The sequence below is a fragment of the Mirounga leonina genome, unplaced genomic scaffold (assembly GCF_011800145.1).
Source record: "Mirounga leonina isolate KUSES-001 unplaced genomic scaffold, KU_Mleo_1.0 Mir_153, whole genome shotgun sequence".
Lineage (NCBI taxonomy): Eukaryota > Metazoa > Chordata > Mammalia > Carnivora > Phocidae > Mirounga > Mirounga leonina.
The window spans coordinates 10880688-10908312 of NW_023270387.1; the positions used below are offsets into that span (position 1 = coordinate 10880688).

Consider the following 27625-nt stretch of genomic DNA (forward strand, 5'->3'; position numbering starts at 1 on the left):
AATATTTAACCACACTTGCATGCCTGGAATAAATCCAACTTGATCATGATGGATAATTTTTTTTAAAGATTTTGTTTATTGGGGCGCCTGGGTGGCAGACTCAGTTTCAGCTCAGGTTGTGATCTCAGGGTCTTGGGATTGAGCCTCATGTCAGGCTCCATGCTCAGTGTGGAGTCTGCTTGACAGATTCTCTCTCTCTCCCTCTGCCCCTCTCCACCACATGTACACATATACACACTTTTTCTTTCTCAAAAACTAAATCTCTTATAAAAAAGATTTTATTTATTTGAGAGAGAGAGAGAGTGAGTGAGGGAGGGAGTGAGTGAGTGAGGAGGGGAGGGATAAAAGACAGGGAGAGAGAATCTGAAGCAGACTCCCCATTGAGCATGGAGCCAGGACTGTGAGATCATGACCTGAGCTGAAACCAAGAGTTGGATGCTTAACTGAGGCCCCCAGGCACCCCCATGGTGGATAATTTTTTAAATGTATTGTTGAATTTGATTTGCTAATATTTTGTTGAGGATTTTTGCATCGATGTTCATCAGGAGCATTGGCCTGTAGTTTTGTTGTTTCGTTTTGTAGTGTCTTTGTCTGGTTTGGTATCAGGGTAATACTGGCCTCACCAAATGAATTTGAAAGTTTTCCTTCCTCTCCTTTTTTTTTTTTTTTTTGAATAGTTTGAGAAGAGGCATTAACTGTTTTTTAAATGTTTGGTAGAATTCACCTGTAAGTCCATCTTGTCCTGCCCTTCTGTTTGTTGGAAGTTTTTTGACTACTGATTCCATTTTGATACTAGTAATTGGCCAGTTTAGATTTTCTCTTTTTTCCTGATTCAGGTTTGGAGGATTGTATGTTTCCAGGAATTTATCCATTTCTTCTAGGTTATCTAATTTGCTACCATATATTTTTTCACTGAAGTCTCTTATAATTCTTTGTATTACTGTGGTGTCAGTTATTATTTCTCCTCCTTCATTTCTGATTTTGAGTCATCTCTTTTTTTGTTGATGACTCCAGCTAAAGGTTTATCACTTTTGTTTCTCTTTTCAAGTAAACAGCTTTTGGTTTCATGGATTTTTTTTTATCGGTCTCTTTTTTCTTTATTTCTTCTCTAATCTTTATTATTTTCTTCCTTCTACTAACTTTGGGCTTTGTTTCTTCTTCTTTTTCTAGTTCCATTAGGTGCAAAGTTAGATTGCTTATTTGAGATTTTCTTGTTTCTTGATGTAGGTCTGTATTGCTATAAACTTCCTTGTTAGAACTGCTTTTGCTGTGTGCCTAAGATTTTGGATCATTGTATTTAATTTTCATTTGCCTCATTGTATTTTTTAATTTCCTCATTGATTTTTTGGTGGACCCATTCATTGTTTAATAGCATGTTGTGTAGCTGTTACATGTTTGTGGTTTTTTTCCCAGTATTTTCCTTGTAATTGATTTCTAGTTTCATATTGTGATTAAAACATACTATTGATGTGATTTCAATCTTACATTTATTGAGACTTTTTTATTTTTTTATTTTTTGTGGACTAACATGTGATACTCCTGGAGAAAGTTCATGTGCACTGGAAAAGAATGTGTATTTTGCTGTTTTTGATAGAATGTTCTGTATATATCCTTAACTTCATCTGGTCTAATGTGTTGTTCAAAGCCACTGTTTCCTTGTTGATTTTCTGTCTGGATGATCTATCCATTGATGTAAATGGGGTATTAAAGTTCCCTACTACTGTTGTATTATTGTCAGTTTTTCTCTTTATGTCTTTTAATATTTTCTTATGTATTTATATGCTGTTATGTTGGGTGCATAGATATTTATAATAGTTATAGCCTCTTTTTGTAATTGATCCCTTTTTCATTATGTAGTACACTCTTTGTCTCTTGTTACAGTCTTTGTTTTAAAGTCCATTTTGTCTGGAGCACCTGGGTGGCTTGGTTAAGCGTCTGACTCTTGATTTCAACTCAGGTCATGATCTCAGGGTCATGAGATCAAGCCTCGTGTTGGGCTCCATGCTAAGCATGGAGCCTACTTAAGATTCTCTCTCTCCTTCTGCCCTACCCTGTGCTCGCAGTATATAAATAAATAAAGTCTATTTTGTCTGATATAAATTTTGCTCCTCTCTCCCATTTTTTGCTCCATTTGCATGGAATATATTTCCCATCCCTTCTCTTGCAGTCTGTATGTGTCATTGGGTCTGAAGTGAGTCTCTTCTAGGCAGCATATAGATGGGTCTTTTTTTTTTTTTTTCATCCATTCATTCAGCCTATTTCTTTAGATTGGAGCATTTAGTCCATTTGCTTATAAAGAAATTATTGATAGGTATGTATTTACTGCTATTAATTGTTTTCTGGTTGTTTTTGTAGTTCTCTGTTCCTTTTTTCTTGCTCTCTCTGATTTGATTGCTTTCTTTAGTGTTATGCTTGGGTTCCTTTGTCTTTATTTTTTTGTGTATTTATTATAGATTTTTGATTTACATTTACCATTAGGTTCATATAAACACCCTATGTGTATTGCAGTGTATATTAAATTGATGGTTAAGTTCAAATACACTCTAAAAACACTAAATTTTTACTTCCCCTTCTTTGTTTTATGTATATGATGTTATATTTTATATTTTTTTAAAAAAATGTGTATCCCTTGACTTTTTGTAGATATAATTGATATTACTAATTTTGTTTTTTAACCTCCATACTGGCTTTATAAGTGGTTAAGATGCTGTCTTTACTATGTGTTTGCTTTTAGTTGTGAAATTTCTTTCATAATTTTCTCCTAGTTAGGGCCTTTTTCTCCACTTGAAAAATTCCTTTTAACATTTCTTTGTAAGGCTGCTTTAGTGGTGATGAACTCCTTTAAGTTTGTTTGTCTGGGAAACTCTTTATCTCTCCTTCAATCCTGAATGATAATCTTGTCAGGTAGCATTGTCTTGGTTGTATTTTTTCTTTCAGCACTTCTTTTGAATACATCATGCTACTTGGAATATATCATGCTACTCTCTTCTAGCCTACAAAGTTTCTGCTAAAAAATAATCTGATAGCCTTATGGGGTTTTCCTTCCATGTAACCATTTTGTTTTGCTGCTTTTAAAATTCTCTCTTTATGATTACTTTTTGCCATTTCAGTTATTATGTGTCTTGGTATGGACATCCTTGGGTTCATCATGTTAGGGGCTCTCTGTGCTTCCTGGACCTGGATATGTATTTCCTTCCCCAGATTTGGGAAGTTTTCAGCTATTATTTCTTCAGATAAATTATCTGCCTCTTTCTTTTCTCTTTGGGATCCCTATAATGCAAATGTTATTACATTTGATGTCACACATTTCCCTTAACTTACTCTCATGTCACACATTTCCCTTAACTTACTCTTTTTATTTTTATTTTTAGAGAGACAGCACACAAGTGGGGGGGAGAGGGGCCTCTAGTTTGAAAGGACGTATGGTGTGTTCAGCCAATAAGTGAAAAAATCTTTACTCCTACTCACCTCAAATCATACAATCATAACACCACTCTAAAGAGATGATATGAAGAGAAGAGATGAGAAGATGAAACAGATAACATACCTTTTATAAATCATAACAGCACTGAACTTTTCTGTAGTTACAGAAAACTGAAAAATAATGGACTTTAAAATTTTGAAGGAAAACCATTATCAACCCAGAATTCTAGACTCAGCTAAACTATCCAACAGATGCCACAGTAGAATAAAAATACTTTTGGATAGGTAAGAAGTAAAATTTAAAATTTTTCCCTTATAAAGTTTTGTGAAGATAGCTTGATCAAAATGAGGAGTAAACTCAAGAGAGAGGAGGTGCTACACAGGAAAGTGGGGGGGGGGTTGGATGTGTTCCCCAGGTTGGTTACCCTGTCCAGCAGATAGAGAGTAGCCATTTCTGACTGGAATAGATGTATAAAATGCTCTGGGGAAGAATTCTGCTGGATAAAGATAGACTTGAAACACTGATGTCAGTGATGTTTTAGAAAATAAAATTGGAAGAATTTTCACAGAGATGATGGAGGATGTGGTCAAATTAAAGATAAATGCATAGAAAATGAAGAAAATAAAATTTAAATAAAACCAAAAATTTGTGATTTGGGGGGAGGGTAGGTATGCTATGTGGCTCAACAGATAGCAAATTGAATTTGCAATGTATACACTACTAATTTAACTAAAAAGCTCTTGTACATACAGTTGACCCTTAAACAACACAGGGGTTGGGGTACCAATGATCTACATAGTCAAAAATCTGTATAAAACTTTTGGCTTCTGCAGAGCTTAACTACTAATAACCTGTGGACCAGAAGCCTTCCTGATAGCATAAATGGTCGATTAACACATATTTTGTATGTTATATATATTATATATTGTATTTTTACAATAAAGCGAGGTAGAGAAAAAATATTTTTAAGAAAATTATAAGGAGAAAAAACATTTACAATACTGTACTGCATTGAAACTATAAGTTTATGTTGTCTGTTTACAAGATGAACTGTCAGTACCAACATCAATATTGTCTTGTATGATACAAAACACTGTAAATATGAATTTATTACTAACATTAGACATCAAAAAAGAAAAGATAATGTGAAAAAGAAACTATGAATTTCTTGTAATTATTGTAATGATTTTGTGTAATGATTCATGCACTGATAATGCAGAGCAAGCAATGTGATTGCTTTATGGTAGCCTAGTGTAATTTGATACAATTACTTCACTGTAGCCTAGCCTATCCACTAATGAATAAGTTGTTATAAAAATGTTAAAGCATAGTCATTATACTGTACTGGAAACATTGTTAAATTAAAATGAATGTTGACTAACAACACAATAAAATAAAATTTAAAAAAAAGTAAAAACTAAAAATTAAAAAAAACCCAAAAACCCACTTACCTGTGATGATAGGCTGAAACACAGTTTCTCTAATTATGAGAGAGAAGCAAACTGTACTGTGATGTAATTCTTTGAAAGCAAAGTTATAAAACAGAAAACTAACACATTAGTAATTTTATATTAAATATCACTCACCTGATGCCTACGTAAGGTTAAACTATCCATTTCCATGTAAGTCTTACACATGATGTTCTACATGATGAATACTTAGGTGATGATGATTATGGATGACACAAAAACATCTACAGTTCTTGCTGTACATTTATTAGATTTTCATACAAAGGCACTCACACATATGCAACAGATAAGTTTATTAACCATATGACATGATTATTCATTAAGTGGAAGTAGATTATCATAAAGGTTTTCATCCTCATCATTTTTTTTTTTTAAAGATTTTATTTATTTATTTGAGAGAGAGACAGAGAGAGAGCATGAAAGGGGGGAGGGTTGGAGGGAGAAGCAGACTCCCCGCCGAGCAGGGAGCCCAATGCGGGACTCGATCCAGGGACTCCAGGATCATGACCTGAGCCGAAGGCAGTCGCTTAACCAACTGAGCCGCCCAGGCGCCCCCATCCTCATCATTTTCAAATTTAATAGACTGAGGAGGAAAAAGAAGGGTTGGTCTTGCTCTCTTGGGTAGCAGAGGCAGAATAGGTAGTGGATGTGGAAAGAAATATGGAAACACTTCATGGAAAAACATCATAATTTCTGTCTTTTTGCTTTTTTATTTCTCCAGAAATGTTTCTGCATAGTACCAATCCTTCCACTATTTGCTTTAGTTTCAGTACCCATATCATAGTAGGGTCCACATCATAGAAGAAGTCCAAAGCAATCCTGAATGATTTGGAACCCTTCTGCCAGATTGTCTAATATCAACTTTTTTCTGACACTGTTTCTTCTATGCCTTCTTCCTCATCGTCTGGCACTGGTTCAGAAGCACTCATCTCCATCAAGTCGTCTTCTGTGAATTCCTCTGGTAAGGTGTCTATCAGGTCTTGAATTTCTCCAAGATCCATTATCTTGAAACCCTTTACCCCCCAATCTTTTTTTTTTTTGTCATATCCATAATCTCTTTTATGATTTCCTTGAGTGGCTCTGTCTTAAATCCTTTGAAGTCATGCATAACATCTGGACACAGTTTTCTCTATCAGAAATGTATCATTTTGAGTTTGATGGCCTTCAAGGCCTTTTCTCTATAAACAATGGCATTTTCAATGATGTAATCCTTCCAGACTTGCATGGTGTTGTAATTTTCAGGGTTTCTTCCATAGTGTTGATAATCTTTTCCCTACAGTACCATGTGTAATGAGCTTTAAAGGTCCTTTTTCACTCCCTGATCTAGAGACTGAATTAGAGACATTGTATTTGGGGGAAGGTAGACCACTTTGACACTTTGATGTTGAACTCAAAGGGTTCTGCATGACCAAAAACATTGCCCAATATCAAAAGAACTTTAAAAGGCAGTCTCTCACTGGCAGGTTGCTTTCTGACTTCAGGGACAAAGCATCAGTAGAAACAACCCTGAAGAGTTCTCACTGTCCAGGCCTTCTTATGTACAACCAAAAGACTGGCAACTGGTGTTTATCTTTCTCAAGGGTTAGAAGCTAGCAGCTTTATAGACAAGGCAGTCCTGATCACAAACCCAACTGCATTTGCACAAAATGGCAGAGTTAACCTATCCCTTTCTGTGTTAAACCCTCATGCTCACTTACTCATAAATGTCCTTTATGGCACAGCCCCCCCCCCCCCGCCCCCGCCGCTGCCCCCAAATAGAGCACTTTCATCTGCATTAAAAACCTGTTCAGGCAGAAATCATTTCTCAGTGATTTTCTTAATAGTGTCTGGAAACCCATCTGTTGCCTCTTGGTCAGGTGAAGCTGCTTCTCCTGTTAGCTTGACATTTTTAAAGTCAAACTTCTCTCTCAAATTATCAGACTATCCTTTGCTGGCATTAAATTCCCCAGCTTTAGATCCTTCACCTGCCTTTTGCTTTGTCGTATAATGACTTCATTTTTTCTTGAATCATTAAGGGTCTATAGCTATGCCTTTCTTACAGCAATCCTTGCACCCCCATAAAAGCTGTATTTTCATTATGAGATAGAAAGGCATTTTGCAAAATGTGCAGTTTTCGCTCCTGCTGTCATAGCTGCAGCGACAACTTTGCAAATTTCCTTTTATTTTTTTTTTACAGTGGTCTTTACACTGGCTTATTTTTTTTTTTTTTTAAGATTTTATTTATTTGACAGAGAGAGACACAGTGAGAGAGGGAACACAAGCAGGGGGAGTGGGAGAGGGAGAAGCAGGCTTCCTGCTGAGCAGAGAGCCTGATGCGGGGCTCGATCCCAGGACCTTGGGACCATGACCTGAGCCGAAGGCAGACGCTTAACGACTGAGCCACCCAGGTGCCCCTGGCTACACTTATCTTGAAATGATGGGCAAACCACAGCTGCAGACTATGGTACATACCAAACAAGTCAACTTTTCCTTATAATGTCAGGCTATTCTCTACTTTTTGGGGGCACTCCCAGAATCACTAGTGTCACTTTGTATGAGTCCCATGGTGTTATTCAAGGTTTATGGTATTGCACAAGACACAATAAAAAATGTGAGAACCTCAAGAGATTACTTTTTACTATGATACATAACTTATTGGAGAGAGAAACTGTTCATGCAGGGATGATTATCAACCTAGGGCATTTTACATGAATACTCACAACACTTGAGCTTACCGCAATAGCAACAGGAGGTAGCTACCAAAATTAGGATAGTAGTGCAGTATGTACTACAGTGAATTTTATACAGTTACGATTTAATGCTGCATCTTTGTTTACACTTCTTTTGACTATGAGGGATGCCATGTATGTAGGGTCTGTGTTTATGTGTATAAATTCTGATAAATTTTAACTTTTAATAATTTGTGTAGATTTTATGGTAAAAATGACAAAATAGACTAGTATCTACATATGTTTTATGAATCCATGACACTTTTTCTTAATTTTTTTTTTTTCTGTATTTCTGGGCTATGTGGTTTGTGAGTTTTTTCAAATTGTCACAAACCTCCAAATAATTTTCCATATATTTATTGAAAAAAAAATCCACACATCAGTGGACCTGTGCCCTTCAGACCTGTGTTGTCCAAGGGTCAACTGAGGATATATTGGGAGAATATAGTGAAGGCAAATGGGGTGTAAGTGTGATATAAGAGAACTGAAGCTTTTACTACCAACCCTGGAAATTGATAATGGAATGGAATGAAATGGAAAATGGAAACACCAAGAAATAGTAATGTTTTAATACTGCTGGTGACCAATGCAGGGTCCTTTCTCCTCTCTCCCTTATTTATAGAACACGGTGGCAGCATGCTTAGCAAAATGTTATATTTCCCTGCCTTTCTTGTCAGTAAAGGTGGTCATTTTACATCATCCTGGCCAGTGATGTATGACCAGAAATCACTGAGTGGCAGATGCAACTGGAATGTGGCTTTACCTTTTGCCCTCTGCCTTTTCCTCTTCTTGCCTAGAACACAGTTGAGCTGATGAATGTGGAGCATCGTTCTTGAGATACTGAGGTGACAAGCATGAGAAAGCCACATGCTGAGGAAGCAGAACAGAGGGGTTTCAGATGGGTCCTTGGAGGCAAATTAGGTGCTGTGTCAGCCCTGCATTGCCTCCAGGCTTCTTTTACCCCAGAAAATGAAATCCCTCATTTGTTCAGAAAATTGAGATTTGTGTAGCTGACCAAGCTACATAAACACAACATTTAGAAAGTATGGTGGTAAATAGTGTTTAAAGCAATTAAAATATTTCAAAGCAGTTGCATAGGGGGAAGGGAGAGTGTGGTAGAAATTGGTATGGTTGGTGCTATAGTTAGCTCAATTTGATTTTTTGGACAATGTGTATGTATTAATTTAATAAAATACATATTAATAAAAAAAAAGTGCTTCTCTGCATGGAACACTTTGATATCTTTCCATTTTACTTGATATAAAATCCAAACTCCTACAAAAGATTCTTCATGATATGGCTGGTCCTGGCCACCTTTGTGCCTTACCTTCCATCACTTTACTCCTTGGCTACTAACCCCCAGCCACATTGTCTTTTTTAAAATTTTGTGAATACCCTTTTGGTAAATTTGCACGTGAAGTTTCCTCTGGCTCAGTTACAGGCCCAGCAGGAACAGATGACACACTCAAACTTGGTAACCCAGGTGGATTAATAAAGGGTGGGATTTAAGGAAACCAACAATGATGGTGCAGTACTCTGGGGCTCACAACAGCAGGGAGTCATTCATCTCTAGTCCTGAAGGACCAAAAAAGAAGCTGTGTGAAGAAGGTCAGCTGATAGAACTGTGTGGCCTTTAGTAAAATAAAGCTAATAACCAATAGGTATTTTGACATTGAGAATGCAGGGCTCACTGTTAATTAAAATGACTGGGGTAGTTGATAAAGGAAAATAAGCTACCAATTAATTGCACATTAGGTTTGAAGGCTTGCTTACCTTAAAAGGCTCTACTCTTTTTGGCTAAGTCATTGGTGGTCATGTGGGTCAGGCTCTCATAGGGCATGTGATGAGGCCTCATGCTGCTTGGTCTCCAGCATGCAGGTACTGACACAGTTGAACAGTTTTGTTTAGGGTCAGAGAGGACCCTAGAGGGGACATTGGCAAATTGGCCTGTGAAGATCATTCTGTCATAGCCTTGATTCCTTGCCCGCCAGAGAGTCCACACCCCTTTGCTGGGGTAGATGAGGAGGAAAGACAGAGACCTGGCCCTCCCAGAACAAAGTGAAGCTGACAAGGCAGGTCCCATTTTTGGTCTCACCTTTCCTGAAGTGCCTGCCTTCTGGGCTGTGGGAGACATCTTGGCCCCTGGGAAATTCCGGCCATATTCTTTCCCTGCATCCCAAGTGGTCCCTCACCTCCAGCAGTATGTTTCACTGATTTCTCCCTGCAGTATGTGTCTCAAGGGTGGAGGATGGTAGGTCTGCTGTATGTGGCACTGGTGGTGGTGTCATATGGATGAAAGGTCTGGGTGGGATCAATTAGTCTGGTTTCTCCATGATTCCATTTATTCTTAGCTCAGTCTCTGCCGATGAAACTGGCTGGATCCAGGGGCACTTCATGGTGTAAGAACATAATGAAGGTACTCCTGTGATCCAGAAAGGTAGGCATCTCTTATGCACACCAAAACTGAAATGGTAAAGAATGTGACATATTGGGCACCTGGGTGGCTCAGATGGTTAAGCATCTGCCTTCGGCTCGGGTCATGATCCCAGGGTCCTGGGATCGAGTCCCGCATCAGGCTCCCTGCTAGGCGGGGATCCTGCTTCTCCCTTTGCCTCTCTCTCTCTCTCTCTGACTTTCATGAATAAATAAATAAAACATTTAAAAAAAAAAAAGAATGTGACATATTGTATGTACATGGCTGAGCCTGTCTCTGTTAACCTTCATGATGGAGTTGTATCTTTATTCATATATTACTACCAAATGTCCAATCCAGGAATTGCCATAATTAAAGTGCTAAGGGTTTAGGTAAAACATATGCATCAATTATTCCATTTTTACTTAAACCACTATTCTATAGGATGCTAAAACTCGGTAAAAAATATTCAACTTAAAAATATATGCTAAGAAATTTTGTTTTGATTAAGAAATGGTTATAACTGTAAATTGAAAGAAGTAAATATTAAGAAATATTTCACTATTTTTAAGTCCTAATAGAATAAAAGGAAATATCATAGTAAAAAACTAAACTTTTTTTTAAAAAACTAAACATTTTTAACAGTGAAATATGAAGTTATCCTTTTGTAAAAATTTACTAATTTTTGAATAGGTACCACATAAACATGGTTCAAATTTCAAAAGTTACAAAAGGGAATGCAGTGTGAAAGAAACTTCTCTCCTTTTTCCTTTTTCAGGTTTTTTTTAAATTCCAGTTAGTTAACAGTGTAATATTAGTTTCAGGTGTAGAATTCAGTGATTCATCACTTCATACATCACCCAGTGCTCATCACAAGTGCACTCCTTCATCCCCATCACCCATTTAACCCATCGCCCCTCCCATCTCCCTCCAGCAACCCTCAGTTTGCTCTCTCTAGTTAAGAGTGCATTTTCCAGTTTGCCTCTTTCACTCCTCCCCAAGTTCATCTGTTTTGTTTCTTAAATTTTGCACGTGAGTGAAATCATATGGTATATGTCTTTTTCTGACTTATTTAGCTTAGCATTATACTCTCTAGCTACATCCATGTCATTGCAAATGGCAAGATTTCATTCCTTTTTATGACTAATATTCCATTTATATATATAACACATCTTCTTTATCCATTTATCAGTAGATGGACATTTGGGCTCTTTCCATAATTTGGCTATTGTGGATAATGCTGCTGTAAACATTGGGGTATCCTTTGAATCAGTATTTTTTTACCCTTTGGGTAAATATCTTGTAGTGCAATTGCTGGATCATAGGTTAGTTCTATTTTTAACTTTTTGAGGAACCTCCATACTGTTTTCCAGAGCAGCTGCGCCAGTTTGCATTCTCACCGACAGTAAACAAGGGCTCCCCTTTCTCTGCATCCTCACCAACACATGCTGTTTCTTGTGTTGTTGATTTTAGCCATTCTGACTGGTGTGAGGTATATCTGATTGTGGTTTTGACTTGCATTTCTCTGATGGTGAATGATGTTGAGCATCTTTTCATGTGTCTGTTGGCCTTCTGTATATCTTCTTTGGAAAAATGTCTATTCATATCTTCTTATTTTTTAACAGAATTATTGTTTTTTTTGGGGGGGGTGTTTTATAAGTTCTTTATCGATTTTGAATACTAACCCTTTATCAGGTATGTCATTTGCAAATATCTTCTCCCATTCCATAGGTTGCCTTTTAGTTTTGTTGATTGTTCCTTTGCTGTGTAGAAGCTTTTTATCTTGATGAAATCCCAAGAGTTTGTTTTTGCTCTTATTTCTTTTGCTTCAGGGTACATATCTAGTAAGAAGTTGCTATGACCAATGTCAGAGGTTACTGACTGTGTTCTCTAGGATTTTGATGGTTTCCTCTCTCACACTTAGGTCTTTCATCCATTTTGAGTCTATTTTTGTGTATGGTGTAAGAAAGTGGCCCAGCTTTATTCTTTTGCATGTTGTTGTCCAGTTTCCCCAACACCATTTGTTGAAGAGACTGTCCTTTTCCCATTGGATATTCTTTCCTGCTTTGTAGAAGATTAATTGACCATATAGTTATGGGTTCATTTCTGGGCTTTCTATTCTGTTCCATTGATCTATGTGTCTGTTTTTGTGCCAGTACCATACTGTTTTGATTGCTATAGCTTTTTTTTTCTTTTCTTTCTTTCTTTTTTTTTTTTTTAACTAAGTTTAATTTGTAATATAACTTGAAGTCCAGAATTGTGATGCCTCCAGCTTTGCTTTTCTTCTTCAAGATTGCTTTGGCTATTTGGGGTCTTTTGTGGTTCCATACAAATTTTAGAATTGTTTGTTCTAGCTTTGTGAAAAATGCTGTTGATATTTTGATAGGGATTGCATTAAATATGTAGATTGCTTTGAGTAGTATAGAGATTTTAATGGTATTTGTTTTTCTGATCCATGAGCATGGAATGTCTTTCCATTTCTTTGTGTCATCTTCAATTTCTTTCATCACTATTTTCATAGTACAGGTCTTTCACCTCTTTGGTTATTTTTAATTTGTGTGTGTGTGTGTGTATTTTTGTGTTTGTTTTGTTTTTTAAAGATATTAATTCCAGTATAGTTAACATACAGTGTTATATTTCAGTTGTACAATATAGTGACTCAGTGATTCTATACATTACTCAGTGCTCAGCATGGTAAGTGTACTCTTAATCCCCTTCACCAATTTCACCCATTCCCTTACCCACCTCCCCTCTGATAACCATCAGTTTGTTCTGTATAGTTAAGAGTCTGTTTTTTGGTTTGTCTCTTTTTTCCTTTGTTCTTTTGTTTTGTTTCTTAAATTCCACATAAGAATGAGACCATATGGTATTTGTCTTTTTTGGATTGACTTATTTCACTTAGCATTATACCCTCTGGATCCATCCATGATGTTATAAATGGCAAGATTTCATTCTTTATTATGGCTGAGTAATATTCTACTATATGTGTATGTACATATGTATATGTAGGTGTATACACACCCCCACATCTTTATCCATTCATCTATCAATGGACACTTGGGTTGTTTCCATAATTCGGCAATTGTAAATAATGCTGCAATAAACATAGAGGTGCATATATCTTTTTGAATTAGTATTTTTGTGTTCTTTGCATAAATACCCAGTAGTAGAGCTACTGAATTATATGATAATTCTATTTTTAACTTTTTGATATACCTCCATACTGTTTTCCACAGTGGCTGCACCAATTTGCATTCCCACCAACAGTGCATGAAGGTTCTTTATTCTCTACATCCTTTCCAACCTTTGTTAATTCTTATCTTTTTGATTTTAGCCATTCTGGCAGGTGTAAAGTGTTCTCACTGTGGTTTTGATTTGCATTTTCCTGATGATTATTGATGTTGAGCATCTATTTTTATGTCTGTTGGCTATCTGTATGTCTTCTTTGGAGAAATGTCTGTTTCATGTCTCCTGCCCATTTTTAATTGGGTTACTTGGAGTGTTTTTTGGGGTATTGAGTTGTGTATAAACTCTTTATGTATTTTAGATATTAATCTCTTATCAGGTATGTCATTTGCAAATATATTCTCCCATTCAGTAGGTTGCCTTTTTGTTATGTCAGTAGTCTCCTTTGCTGTGCAAAGCTTTTTATTTTGGTGAAGTCCCAATAGCTTATTTTTGCTTTTGCTTCCCTTGCCTGAGGAGACATATCTAGAAAAATATTGGTAAGGCTGATATCAAAGAGATTATTGCCTGTGTTTTCTTCTAGGATTTTTATGCTTTCATGTCTCACTTTCAGGTCTTTAATCGATTTTGAGGTTTGTTTGTTTGTTTGTTTGTTTTGTTTTGTTTTTTGTTTGTTTTGTTTTGTTTTGTTTTTGAGTAAGGTATATGAAAGTGGTCCGGTTTTCCTACACCATTTATTGGAGAGACTGTCTCTTCCCTTTTGTATATTCTTGGCTTCTTTGTTGTAGATTACTTGACCATATAAGCATGGGTTTATTTCTAGGCTTTCTATCTTGTTCTGTTGATCTTTGTGTCTATTTTTGTGCCAGTACCATATTCATTTGCCTTATTATAGCTTTGTAGTAAATCTTTAAATCTGGGACTGTGATACTTCCAGCTTCATTCTTCTTTCTAAAGATTGCTTTGGCTATTCATGTTTCTTTGTGATTCCACACCAATTTTAGGATTCTTTCTTCTTGTTCTGTGAAAACTACTATTGGTATTTTGATAGGGATTGCATTGAATTTATAGATTGCTTTGGGTAGTGTGGACATTTTAAATTAACAATATTCTTCCAATTCATGAGCATAGTATGTCTTTGTGTCCTCTTCAGTTTCTTTCATCAGTGTTTTATAGTTTTCAGAGTACAGGTCTTTCACCTCTTTGGTTAAGTTTATGTCTAGTTATTTTATTCTTTTTTTTTTTTTTTAAAGATTTTATTTATTTGACAGAGACACAGTGAGAGAGGGAACACAAGCAGGGGGAGTGGGAGAGGGAGAAGCAGGCTTCCCACGGAGCAGGGAGCCCGATGTGGGGCTCGATCCCAGGACCCTGGGACCATGATCTGAGCCGAAGGCAGGCGCTTAATGACTGAGCCACCCAGGCACCCCTATTTTATTCTTTTTGATGCAATTATAAATTGAGTTGTTTTTTAAATTTCTCTTTCTGCTACTTTGGTATTAGTGTACAGAAGTTTTATATCCTGCAACTTTACTCAATTCACTTATTAGATCTAAAAGTTTTTTGATGGAGTCTTTAGGGTTCTGTCTATACAGTATCATGTCCTTTACAAATAGTGACATTTAAACTTCTTCCTTTCCAATTTGGATGCCTTTTATTTCTTTTTTTTGCCTTAATGCAGATGCTAGGCCTTCCAGTACTATGTTGAATAAAAGTGGTGAGAGTGGACATCCTCGTATTCTTCCTGATATTAGGGGAAAAGCTCTTAGTTTATCACCATTGAGTATGATGTTAGCTATGGGTTTGGCCTTTATTATGTCCCTTCTATGCCCACTTTGTTGAGAGTTTTTATTCATGACTGGTGTTGAATTTTGTCAAATGCTTTTTCTGCATCTATTGAGAGGATTGTATGGTTTTTATACTTCATTTTGTTAATGTAGTTTATCCCATGGATTGATTTGTGAATATCGAACCATCCTTGCATTAAGAATCCTCTTTCATTCCTGTCTCCCACCAAGGAGTTTCCCTTTCCAAGTTAATCACTCGTCTCTTTTATAAATATCTTTCTAGAGCCTGCATGTGTACAAGATGCATACACACGTTACATACATTCATTTTTTTATGTGAGTTATTGCATATTACATGCATTATTCTGTGCTTTGTTTATGCAAGGATGCATTTTGAGTATCTTTTCATGTCAGTACATATTGAGCTGCTTCTGTTATCCATTAAGATGGACACACAGTATTCCATTGTATGGCTGTATGTTCTTTAACCTGTCCCCTATTAGTGGACATATAGTTTCCCAATCTTCTACTAATATAGTGTTGAAATGAATAATCTCATACTTATATTCTGGAAATGGAATTACTGGGTTGAAATTTATTTTTTTTAGGATTTTATTTATTAGAGAGAGAGATAGCGACAGAGAGCAGAGCAGGAGGGAGGGAGGGGCAGAGAGAGAAGCAGGCTCCCCGCTGAGCAGGGAGCCTGATGTGGGGCTCCATCCCAGGATGCTGGGATCATGAACTGAGCTGAAGGCAGACACTTAACCGACTGAGCCACCCAGGAGCCCCTGGGTTGAAATTTAAAAGCATTCGTGTGTGTATGTTCTAAAAAATGGAAAGGTTTGTGTTTTTATTCTAGTCATTGTCTTTTTATAACATGAATTTATAAATACAATAAATTTATATAAGATATTTCATCTATCTTTCATCGACAATGTGTTGACTTCTTACCATAAGTAGGTAAATGATTTATTTACCCTTCCTTGCTGCAGTTTCTTTCTCTCTAGTACTATATTTTTGCTCATTAAATTATTTGCCTTTGTGTTTACCCTTATTTACTTAAAAATGTATGTTTTTCAAAAATAATATATACTGTAGTTAATTATATGACTATACATAGTATATAGTCTATGTAGTGTGTGTGTATATATATATATATAGTATGTAGCACATAGACTATAGTGTATAGTCTAATATGTTGTATACATACTATATGATATATAGTATATACTAGATATTATAGTATATAGTATGTACTATATTTATTATATATAACATAAATACTATATCTAATAAATATAGTTTATACAATAGTATATATTAGTTACATATATAACTTATTTATTAAAACATACACTTTATGTAGATATAAAATGTTTAATATATGTGCATATATGAATATTTTAATATATGTGTATAATATAATTTATGATATTGCTGTGTTATTTCAGTTTAAAATATTTACATTCTGTTTTCCAACCATAATCTCCACAGTTTTGTTTTGTTTTTGGCTAGTAGTATAGTTATGTGGATTTGATAATTATTATCATTTTGTTTGTAAGAGTTCTTACAATTTATCTCTTGTTTATCTGAAGTCGGTCTTCTACAGTTTTAAAAGAAGGGCTCATAGAGGCTATATCCCATGAGTTTGTTATAATAATTGGATTTTTAGGGTGCCTGGGTGGCTCAGTTGGTTGGTTAAGTGACTCAGGTCATGATCCCGGACTCCAGGGATCGAGGCCTACATCGGGCTCCCTGCTCAGTGGGGAGTCTGCTTCTCCCTCTGACCTTACCCCCTCTTGTGCTCTCTCTCTCACTCTCTCTAAAATTAAAAAAAATTGGATTTTTAAAAACAGTGGAATCTATAAATAATCTGAGATTTATTTGATATGTGGTATAAGGTGAGAATACAAATTAACTTGTAACCTCCAGGAATGTGTAATATCTAGTGAAACAATTTTGATTTTACTCCTTTAACCTTTAGGAAGATGAAACTGAGACTTAAGAATTAACAAATTAATAATTAATTTATAAATTAATAAATAATAAATAATAAATAATAAATTATAATTAATTAATAATTAATATATGCTTTCCTTTGAGGAAACAGACTTCAAACAGAAAAAAACATGTGTCCCATGAATTTGAGGGTTAAGGAGAAAAACAATTCAAGTAATTAACCACAGAACCTATGTTGGGAAGAAAAGGAAATGGGCTAGCAGGGGTCTTATAAGTTGAAAGGCAATGGGAGAATCCAGGAAACAATGATGGGAACATAAAAGGTATTCAGTACATTTTTGTTTAGTGAATTAGTGAGTCAATTCAAGGTTTCTGGGAAGTGTAATGAGAGTGAGAAAATAAGAAATATAGAAGAGTAAGAATCTGTGGTTTGAAAGTATGAAGTATGAGGTGTCATTTGGGAGATGACAAGGTTCAAGGTGTGGCCATTAAAGTGGGTTGTCAAAATATATGAAGTGTAAAGGTCACTGATATTTAGAGAGACAAATCACCAGAAGGCTCAAGGTTTGAACTGGTTTGGATGTGAGATCTCAGGTCTTTCAGGGCAGTGGAAGGATTTTTGGGAGAAAATACAGACAGCCAGCTGCCTACTTATTCAGTAAATATGGGGAAACAGTCAACTCTGAGGTAGGTCCTATCTTATATTCATTTTATGTATTAGAAATGAAGCAGGAAGATGTTAGGTAATTTGCCTATGGCCATAAAATTAATAACTACCAAAGTGATGATTCAAATATAGGCAATCTGGCTCTCAAGCCTGTGATCTAACCATTGTACAGCCCCTCCTGTGTGTGTGTGTGTGTGTGGGTGGTGGTGCAGGTTTACTACTTAATGTGAATACAACCCTAGAGGTTGGTGCAGAAACTGAGCAGCATGAAACTCCTAGATTTTGTCACATCCACCAGAACTGTCCTATGGGGCAGCTAGGAGAGCTCTTGAGCTCTATTTTGTATGTATAGTTTAGAAAGAGACTTTTTCATTCCATAGTTACCCTCTCACAGCTGGGCCACAAAGGGGAGAGACTCACATTTACAGAAACTCTTAGGCATTTCAGAAACCATGATATCTCTTTAAAATGTATTGAACAATATATCCTTTTGTTTAACAAACATTCTAAAATCTGTCTTGTACTAGGTATATAGTACAGGGGATTCAAGGCAAGTTTCGTACTCAAGAGTAATTTAGGGGCGCCTGGGTGGCTCAGTCCCTTAAGCGTCTGCCTTCGGCTGGGGTCGTGATCCTAGGGTCCTGGGATTGAGCCTGGCATCAGGCTCCCTGCTCAGCAGGAAGCATGCTCCTCTCTCTCCCTCTGCTGCTCCCCCTGCTTGTGAGCTCTCTCTCTCTGTCAAATAAATAAATAAAATCTTAAAAAAGTAATTTAAAATTTAGTTGGGGACCCAAGTTAAGGCAGAGTTGGTTTAACTCTATCTACCTCCTTTACTTTGGTCTTCCAGGCTATCAAATCATGGTAAACTGAGGGAATATTAAGTATTTCCTAATTTAAAAAGCCCACAGTACATCATGAGGCCATTTAATGCTATGTTCTTGGTCTGACCCAGGATAGATTGAATCCTGAGAGAGGTTATATTGAATGAGTGGAGAAATGAAACCTTTTTTTTTTTTCCAGTCTTTATGGAATCCTTTCAGTTGTAAAAATGATCTATACATTTAGCCCTAACATAAGTACCAGTGATGTTTTATGAATCATCTTATTTGAAAACAAGAAAGCAAATGAGAGGGACTGCATACTAAGTCACATGAAAGCTGAGCCCTTTTATTCATGCTGTTCCTTCTGGAATGCTTTCCCTCTAGGTTGCTCTCCTTACAGCTCCTCTTTTGCATCCCTGAATCCTACTCTTCATTCTAGACAGTCCCTTATGTGAGGACTGGGACCAGAGTTGTTTAATGCTTTATCCCCAGCTAAGGTCTGCCATAAAATAGTTGAGTAAAAAAAAAGTGTGCATTGAATGAATGATACTCAGAATGGAGCCTTGTTCTTCCTACAATGGCTTCAATATCTTTGTTGGGATCTTTTAGGTTCTCAGTATGTATCATTAGCATAATCAAAACGGAGGGAAATAAAAAACAAGGTGATTTGTGACTGCATGTGAAATTTTTTTAAGACCCAGACTTCCTCATGCTTAGATTATTTCTCCATTCCCTACATTATAATGTCTGCTCCAAATCACTCCACCCTCACCCAGTGAACAGCAGGTGTAAAGAAGTGTCAACAGTGATACTAATTGTAAACACAGAGTTTTGGCCCATCACCCTTCTTCATGGATGATTGTGCTGCTTACTCTTTTATCTTGTTTCTCTTTCTCTCATCTTACAGAAGATTATATTAATTTGATTTTTAAAATGTGCTGTGTCTCTTTTCTGTGTACACCCACTTATATTCTGCTTTACAACATGTTCTGGAGCTATAGAGATGTAGCATCATTTATTTGGCAAATATTGATTGGTTGCTATGGTGTGCATGGCCCTATTTAAAGAACTAGAGATGAATAAAACCATTCCAAGGATAGCTCTGGGGAGCATCTCTGTGGAGGTGTCTTCTGTGCTCTGCAGAGATGGAGGAGAACAGAGAAACCAGGCGTTGGGGAGTGGGAAGTAGAGGAAAAGGAGTCTTGGGCAAGAAAGGAGTTGGTACCAAAGTGGCATGCAGGGCCACTTAGGAGACTTCGAGTATCATGTCCTGACAAAGTTCTCAGCTGCACCCCTGGTGGCTCTGCTCCTGCAACTGTGGCTCTGCTAGTCCTCTTCATTGTCACAGCCACACAGGTGCCAGGGGGACACACGGATTGTGGATTAAGGAGTGACCCTTAAGAATACTGGGGATGGAGTTCACAGGTGTATAGGTACCTGAAAGCTTTGGACCTTCTGAGAGGCCACATGAGCTCTGCTAGTATGCAGTGATGGAACTCAAGCTTTCCTACATTGTAGTTATAAGCCTTCAGGGTGAATGTAGTTCTCAGCTATTTGGTGTTCATCTTTGAATAGGTACCTCTTCCCTACCAAGTGCCACAAGCAACATGACCAGGAGCAAACAGCAAGAATAACTGTGCTCCACAACATCAGTCTTGCCTCTCCAAAGTCTGCTGAGAGGTACAGAAAACCTTAAGACTTAACTCCGCATGTTCAGCCCTATTGCAATGGAGCCCTCGCTCGAAGTTTTATACATTTAGGCTGTAAAACAATGAAGAAAACCCCTATCTTTAAAGAAGATGCTGCCAGCTACCAGCCTTAGATGAGGATTGAAAAAATAAACCTTGACAAAAAAGGAACGTTTTTACTGCATGTAAAGGTAATTGTTTTTGTAAGTGGGATTTTTGTAATTTTTTTGGAAGGTCTTGTGGGTATATTTTGAAGTTAAAATCTTAATTGTTGGAAATAGAATGAAATGGATGCTGTATTTTGTCAAATGCTTTTTCTGCATCTATTGAGAGGATCATATGGTTTTTAATCTTAGTTTTATTAATGTGGTGTATCACATTGATTGATTTGTGAATGTTGAACCACCCTTGCAGTCCATAAATAAATCCCACTTGGTCATGGTGAATAATCCTTTTAAGGTACTGTTGGATCCTATTGGCTAGTATCTTAGTGAGAATTTTGGCAACCATGGTCATCAGGGATATTGGTCTGTAACTCTCCTTTTTGGTGGGGGTCTTTGATTTTGGGATCAAGGTAATGCTCACCAATTTGATTTACAGTTAGACTCATTTTTTTCATTTTTAGGAACTACTGTTTTCTTTTTGATTTAAATTTTTAGTATGTAAATCATATATGTGGTTCCAAAATGGTGTAAAACGGCATAAGAGAAGTCTTGTTTCTATCCATGTCCCTTCTACTCTGAATTTTACATGCCTTTATAGATAGCTATTTATCTTTCATTTGTATTCCAGTGGGTTTTTTTTTTAATTGTTGTTGCAAGTATAAGGAAATACATTCATATATGTCCTTCCTTCCTTTTTTTTTAACCTGGGAGGTGGCATATTGTATATTGGAACTTGCTTTTCTCCTTTAACATATCCTGGAAACTACAGCATCCCAGTTTCTAGGTGCCCTCCCGTTCCTTTATATGGCTGTATTGTATTTTCTTGAGAAGCTGTATCATAATTTGTTTCATTTGTTCTTTATTGGTGCAGAGTTGGTTTGTTTTCCAATCTTTTGCTATTACAAATAGCAATGAATTTGTATGAAATGAATGTGCCAATGAATAATCTTGTGCATAGTAATTTTATATTTTTTCTGGTGTCTTTGAGAATGCCAGGTCAAAAGGTAAATACATATATAATTTTTCTAAATGTTGCCAAATTTCTCTCCACAGGGGCTGTGCCATTTTGGATTCCTAGCAGCAGTGTTTGAGAATGTCCATTTTTCCAGAGTCTCATCAATATTGTATGTTTTCAATCTTTGGGATTTTTGCTAACTTGATACACAAGAAATGGTCTCTCAGTATTCAAATATGTATTTTTCTGTATTTAAGGCCCATTTTTGTTTTTTCTACTAAATTGCCTACTCACAACTTTGGCTAATTTTTCTTTCTGGGCCTTTTTCTTTTCAATTTTTAAGAGCTCTCTATATAATAGGCATATTAATTTATTGTTTAGGGTGCAAATTGCAAGTGTTTTTTCTCTGTAATTTTTTTTTTTTTTTGCTTTTTTTTTTGCTTTGCTTTTTACTTTGCTTTGGTTTTTGAGGGGACATGTTTTATTTTTTATTTATTTATTTTTTTTGCTTTGCTTATGGTTTTTGAGGGGACATGTTTTATTTTTCACATTGTCTGTCTTATAAATCTGGATTTTAAGTTATCAGTCTGGACAGAGAGAAAAGAGAATCCTAATCCTATATTCAGTGTGTTACAAATGTCTTTTTCACAGTTTTTAGTTTATTTTTTCACTCTCTTAATGGTAGCTTTTGATAAGCAGTTCCTGATTTTAATGTGCTAAAACTTACCAGTATTTTTCCTTACAATTAGTGCCTTTAGAATTCAGTCTAAGAAAACATAATTCTACCCTGAAGTCCCTAAGATACTTTCTTATATTATCTCCAACAGTTCAAGAGCTACTTATTATTGTGCCAATCAAACTTTAGTCTGAAAACCTGTGCTAGTTCTAAACTGTTTTTAGTGACTCATGGTAAGTGTAGAAATCGAGAGTAAGCATTCAGAAACTTTTGTGGGCATGTGATGTTATCATGGCATGCAAGGGTGTGACTGACTAGCAGATTCATCTTTTGAGGGTTCTAGTGTTTTCAAACCCATGTGATGAGTCAGGTTTCATAAGCTGTGTTCTAGTCATGAGCAGTAGGACCAAGCGTGGATCTTTGAAAGTTTAGATGTTTTTTTTAAAAAAGTGGCTTTTCACTATAGACGGTGTGAGATGTATGCTTTGAGAAGCTTTATTGCTTTGCTTTTCATATTTAAGTCTATGATTTCCTAGGACTGGTGTGTGCGTGTGTGTGTGCGTGTGTGTGGTGTAATACAGGGTTCCAATTTCATTTTTCTCCCTATGGATATCCTGTTTTCCCAGAATTATTTATTGAATAGGCTGTGCTTCTCTCACTGCTCTGCAGTGATTTATTTCTCATGAACCAAGAGTTTTGTTCTCTATATTCCATTTCATTGGTCTTTTGTTTCTCTCTGCGTCAGTACCACACTATCATAAATTCTATATATAGCTTTAAAATAAGTCTTGATATCTGGAAAAGTAAGTTCTGCAGCCTTCTATTTTAGAAGTGTTTTATTTTTGGCCTTTTTAATTTCCTTAGAAATTTTATATTATGAAATTACACCCTGCCCCCTGCCACATACACAACCTGCTCGAATTTTGTTTGGAATTGTGTTGAATCTATAGGTCTGTTTAGCCTTTCAATATGTGGTTAGATTGTGTGCATGTGTGTTTTTGCCCATTGCTGTATTTATTCCTGACCACTGGGTTACCCAATGTTTTTGATAGTTCACTGAGTGCACATTTCTAAATATATTGTATGTTTTATAATACGAAAGATTTTTAAAGATACATTTATAATAGGTCAAAAACTACCAAGTTCCTGGGATTAAATATAATAAAACATATTCACATTCTCTATGCAGAGATACCATGCAATTTTGATTATATTGTCTAATTATCTATTGCTGCTCTGATAAAAACTATGAATTTTAGTATGTTGAGCTAGTGTCATGTTACCTTCTAAATTTTTATATTTAGCCTCTTGGGTTTTTTTTTTTTTTTTTGGTTTTTGTTTTTTGTTCTTTTTTTTTTGGTGAGTGAGCAAATAACCAGAAATAGTTACTTTTTTCCTTTCTTTTTTAAAATTTTTATTATTTTTATTTATTATTATTTTTTACTTCTGTTCCTTTCTGACAAGTACCACCTATGCATTGTTGAGTAGAAGTCATTCATGTTTTCTTCCTGACATTAATAAGAAATATTGTTATATTTCATTCATTAAGTGATATTTATTGCAGTTTTCTAGCAGATAAATTTTCTCAAGTTATGCGAGTTTTCTTCTATTTCCCTAGTTTTCCCCTCAACCTCTAAGGAATTTGTGTTTATTTTTACCAAACTTTTTCTTTCTTTTTTTAATTGAAATATAATTAACATACAGTGTTCTATTAGTTTCAGGTATAAAATATAATGATTCAGCAATTCTATACATGACTCGGTGCTCATCAAAATAAGTGTGCGCTTAATCCCCTTCACCTCTTTCATGCATCCCGCCAACCCACCTCCCCTCTGATGACCACCAGTTTGTTCTTTGTATTGAAGAATCTATTCCTTTCATTTGTCTCTTTTTTCTTTGTTCATTTGTTTTGTTTCTTAAATTCCACATATGAGTGAAATCATATGGTATTTGTCTTTCCCTGACTTATTTCACTTAGCATTATACTCTCTAGGTCCATCTATTTTGTGGCAAATGGCATAATCTCATTCTTTATGGCTGAGTGACATTCTATTGTGTGTATGTATATATATATCTTTTCTATCCATTTGTTGCAAATGGCATAATCTCATTCTTTATGGCTGAGTGACATTCTATTGTGTGTATGTATATATATATATACACACATATATACATATATATACATATATATATACATATATATATACATACATACATATATACATATATATGTATGTGTGTATATATATCTTTTCTATCCATTCATCCATGGATGGACACCTGGACTGCTTCCATATGTTGGCTATTGTAAATAATGCTACAATAAATATTGGGGTACATATATCTTTTTGGATTAGTGTTTTTATTTTCTTTGAGTAAAGACCCAGTAGTGGAATTACTGGATCATAAGATAATTCTATTTTTAATTTTTTAAGGAACTTCCATATTGGCTGTACCAGTTTGCATTCCCACTAAGAGTGCATGAGGGTTCCTTTTTCTCCACATCCTTGTCAACACCTATTGTTTCTTGTGGTTTTGATTTTAGCCAGTTCTGACTGGTGTGAGGTAGTATCTCATTTTGATTTTGACTTTCATTTCCCTGATGATTAATGATGTTAATTAAACATCTTTTCACATATCTTTTGGCCATTTGTGTGTCTTCTTCGAAGAAAAATCTGTTGAAATCTTCTATTTTTTTAATTTTTGGTGTTGAGTTGTATAAGTTCTTAATACATTTTGGATATTAACCCTGTATTGGATATATCATTTGCAAATAACTTCTCCCATACAATAGGCTACCTTTTCATTTTGTTGATGGTTTCCTTTGCTGCGCAAAAACTTTTCATTTTGATATAATCCCAATAGCTAATTTTTACTTTTGTTTCCCTTGCCTCAGAAGACGTATCTAGAAAAACGTTGCTATGGCCAATGTCAGAGAAATTACTTGCCTGTGCTATCTTCTAGGATTTTTATGGTTTCAAGTCTCACATTTAAGTCTTTAATCAATTTTCAGTTTATTTTTCTGTATAGTGTAAGAAAGTGGTCCAGTTTTATTTATTTCCATGTAGCTGTCTGATTTTCCCAGCACCATTTATTGAAGAGGTTGTCTTTTTCCCATTGCACATTCTTACCTCCTTTGTCATAGATTAATTGACCATATAATCACAGGTTTATTTCTGGGCTCTCTATTCTGTTCCATTGATCTATGTGTCTGTTTTTGTGCCAGTACCATACTGTTTTGATTACTACAGCTTTGTAATATGGCTATGAAGCCTGGAATTGTGATACCTCCAGTTTTGTTCTTATTTTTCAAGATTGCTTTGGCTCTTTGGGGTATTTTCTGGTTCCAATACAAATTTTAGGATTATTTGTTCTAATTCTGTGAAAAATGCCATTGCTATTTTTTAGGGATTGCATTAAATCTGTAGGTGCTTTGGGTAGTAGAGACATTTTTTTTTTTTTAAAGATTTTTTATTTATTTATTTGAGAGAGAGAATGAGATAGAGCATGAGAGGGGGGAGGGTCAGAGGGAGAAGCAGACTCCCTGCTGAGCAGGGAGCCCGATGCGGGACTCGATCCCGGGACTCCAGGATCATGACCTGAGCCGAAGGCAGTCGCTTAACCAACTGAGCCACCCAGGCGCCCCGGTAGTAGAGACATTTTAACAAAATTCTCCCAATCCATGAGCATGGTATGTCTTTCCATTTGTTGTGTCATCTTAAATTTCTTTCATCATTGTTTTATAGTTTTTAGAGTATAGGTCTTCCACCTCCTTGGTTAAGTTTATTTCTAGATATTTTATTTTTTTTTGGCACAATTGTAAATGGGATTGTTTTTGTTAATTTCTCTTTCTGGGGCACCTGGGTGGTTCAGTTGGGTAAGCGTCTGCCTTTGGCTCAGGTCATGATCCCAAGGTCCTGGGATCGAGTCCCACATTGGGCTCCCTGCTCAGCTGAGAGTCTGCTTCTTCTTTTTTTTTTTTTTTTAAAGATTTTATTTATTTATTTGAGAGAGAGAATGAGATAGAGAGCACGAGAGGGGGAGGGTCAGAGGGAGAAGCAGACTCCCTGCTGAGCAGGGAGCCCGATGCGGGACTTGATCCTGGGACTCCAGGATCATGACCTGAGCCAAAGGCAGCCGCTTAACCAACTGAGCCACCCAGGCGCCCCGAGAGTCTGCTTCTTCCTCTGCCCCTACCCCCTGTTCATTCGTACGCTCACTCTCTCTCCCCCACTTGCAAAAATAAATAAAATCTTTAAAAAAATAATTTTTCTGCTACTTAATTATTAGTGTACAAAAATGCAACATATTTCTGTATATTGATTTTGTGTCCTGTGACTTTACTGAGTTCATTTATCAGTTCTATTAGGTTTTTCTTTTTTGATGGAATCTTTAGGGTTTTGTATATATAGCATCTTGCCATGATAAAGTTTTACTTTTTCCTTACCAATTTGGATGCTATGTTGAATAAAAGTGGTACAAGTAGACATCTTTATCTTATTCCTGACCTTAGAGAAAAAGCTGTTTTTCACTATAGAGGATGTTAGCTGCAGGTTTTTCATATATGGTTTTTGTTATGTTGAGATATATTCCCTCAATCTACTTTGTTGAGAGTTTTTATCATGAAAGGATGTTGAATTTTGTCAGATACCTTTTCTGCATCTATTAAGATGATTGCTCATATGATCCTTATCATTTTGTTGTTCTTGTGATTTATCACCTTGATTTGTGCATATCGAACCACCCTTTCAACCCAGCAATAAATCCTACTTGATTGTGCCAAATGAGTGTTCATCAGAGATATCGGCCTGTAATTCTTTTTTTTTTGTAGTATCTTTATCTGGTTTTAGTATTGGGGTAATGCTGGCCTCATAGAATGAATTTGGAAGCTTTCCTTCCTCTTCTCTTTTTTGGAATAGTTTGAGAAGAATAGGTGTTAACTCTTCTTTACATGTTTGGTAGAATTCACCTATGAAGGTATCTGTTCCTGGACTTCTGTCTGTTGGGAGTTTTTTGATTAGTGACTCAATTTCATTGCTAGTAATTGGTGTGTTCAAGTTTTCTATTTCTTTGTGATTCAGTTTTGGGAGGTTATATGTTTCTAGGAATTTATCCATTTCCTCTAGGTCATCCAATTTGTTGGCATATGATTTTTCATAATCTCTGATAATCCTTTGTATTTCTGTGGTATTGGTTATTACTCTTCTTTGATTTGTGATTTTGTTTGAGTCCTCTCTCCCTTTCTCTCTTTCTCTTTTCTCCCTTTCTCTCTGTCTTTTTGATAAGTCTGACTAAAGGTTTATTCATTTTATCTTTTCAAAAAAGTTTCTATTTCATTTATTTCTGCTCTAATATTATTTCCTTTTTTTTCCTGGTTTTGTTTCTTCTTCTCTTTCTAGCTTCTTTAGGTATAAGAATAGGTTCTTTATTTGAGATTTTTCTTCTGAAGGTAGGCCTGTATTGCTATAATCTTCACTCAGAACAACTTGCTGCATCTCAAAGATGTTGCACCATTGTCTTTTTATGTTCATTTATCTCCATGTATTTTCTAATTTCCTCTTTGATTTCTTGGTTGACCCATTAAAAAAATTTTTTTTAGTTTTTTCTTCCACACTTTTATTTAAATTCCAGTTAGTTAACATACAGTGCAATATTAGTTTTAGGTGTAGAATTTAGTGATTCAACACCTACATACAACACTTGGTGCT

The 27625-nt window shown here is 35.8% G+C and overlaps 1 protein-coding gene and 1 long non-coding RNA gene across 3 annotated transcripts in view; one reads left to right on the forward strand and one right to left on the reverse strand.

Moving 5' to 3' along the window:
* The window catches only part of LOC118013258, a 56477-nt gene extending 36201 nt beyond the window's left edge, over positions 1-20276 (forward strand). The window contains exons 2-3 of one of the 2 annotated variants that reach the window (XR_004679975.1): positions 5813-5854; positions 9593-9613. This is a non-coding gene — a long non-coding RNA (uncharacterized LOC118013258). Of the gene's footprint in view, positions 1-5812; positions 5855-9592; positions 9614-20009 lie in introns of those variants that run through there. The other variant, XR_004679976.1, reaches the window with a different exon arrangement.
* Positions 1-27625, reverse strand: part of NXPE1 (neurexophilin and PC-esterase domain family member 1) — a 66910-nt gene that overhangs the window by 24900 nt on the left and 14385 nt on the right.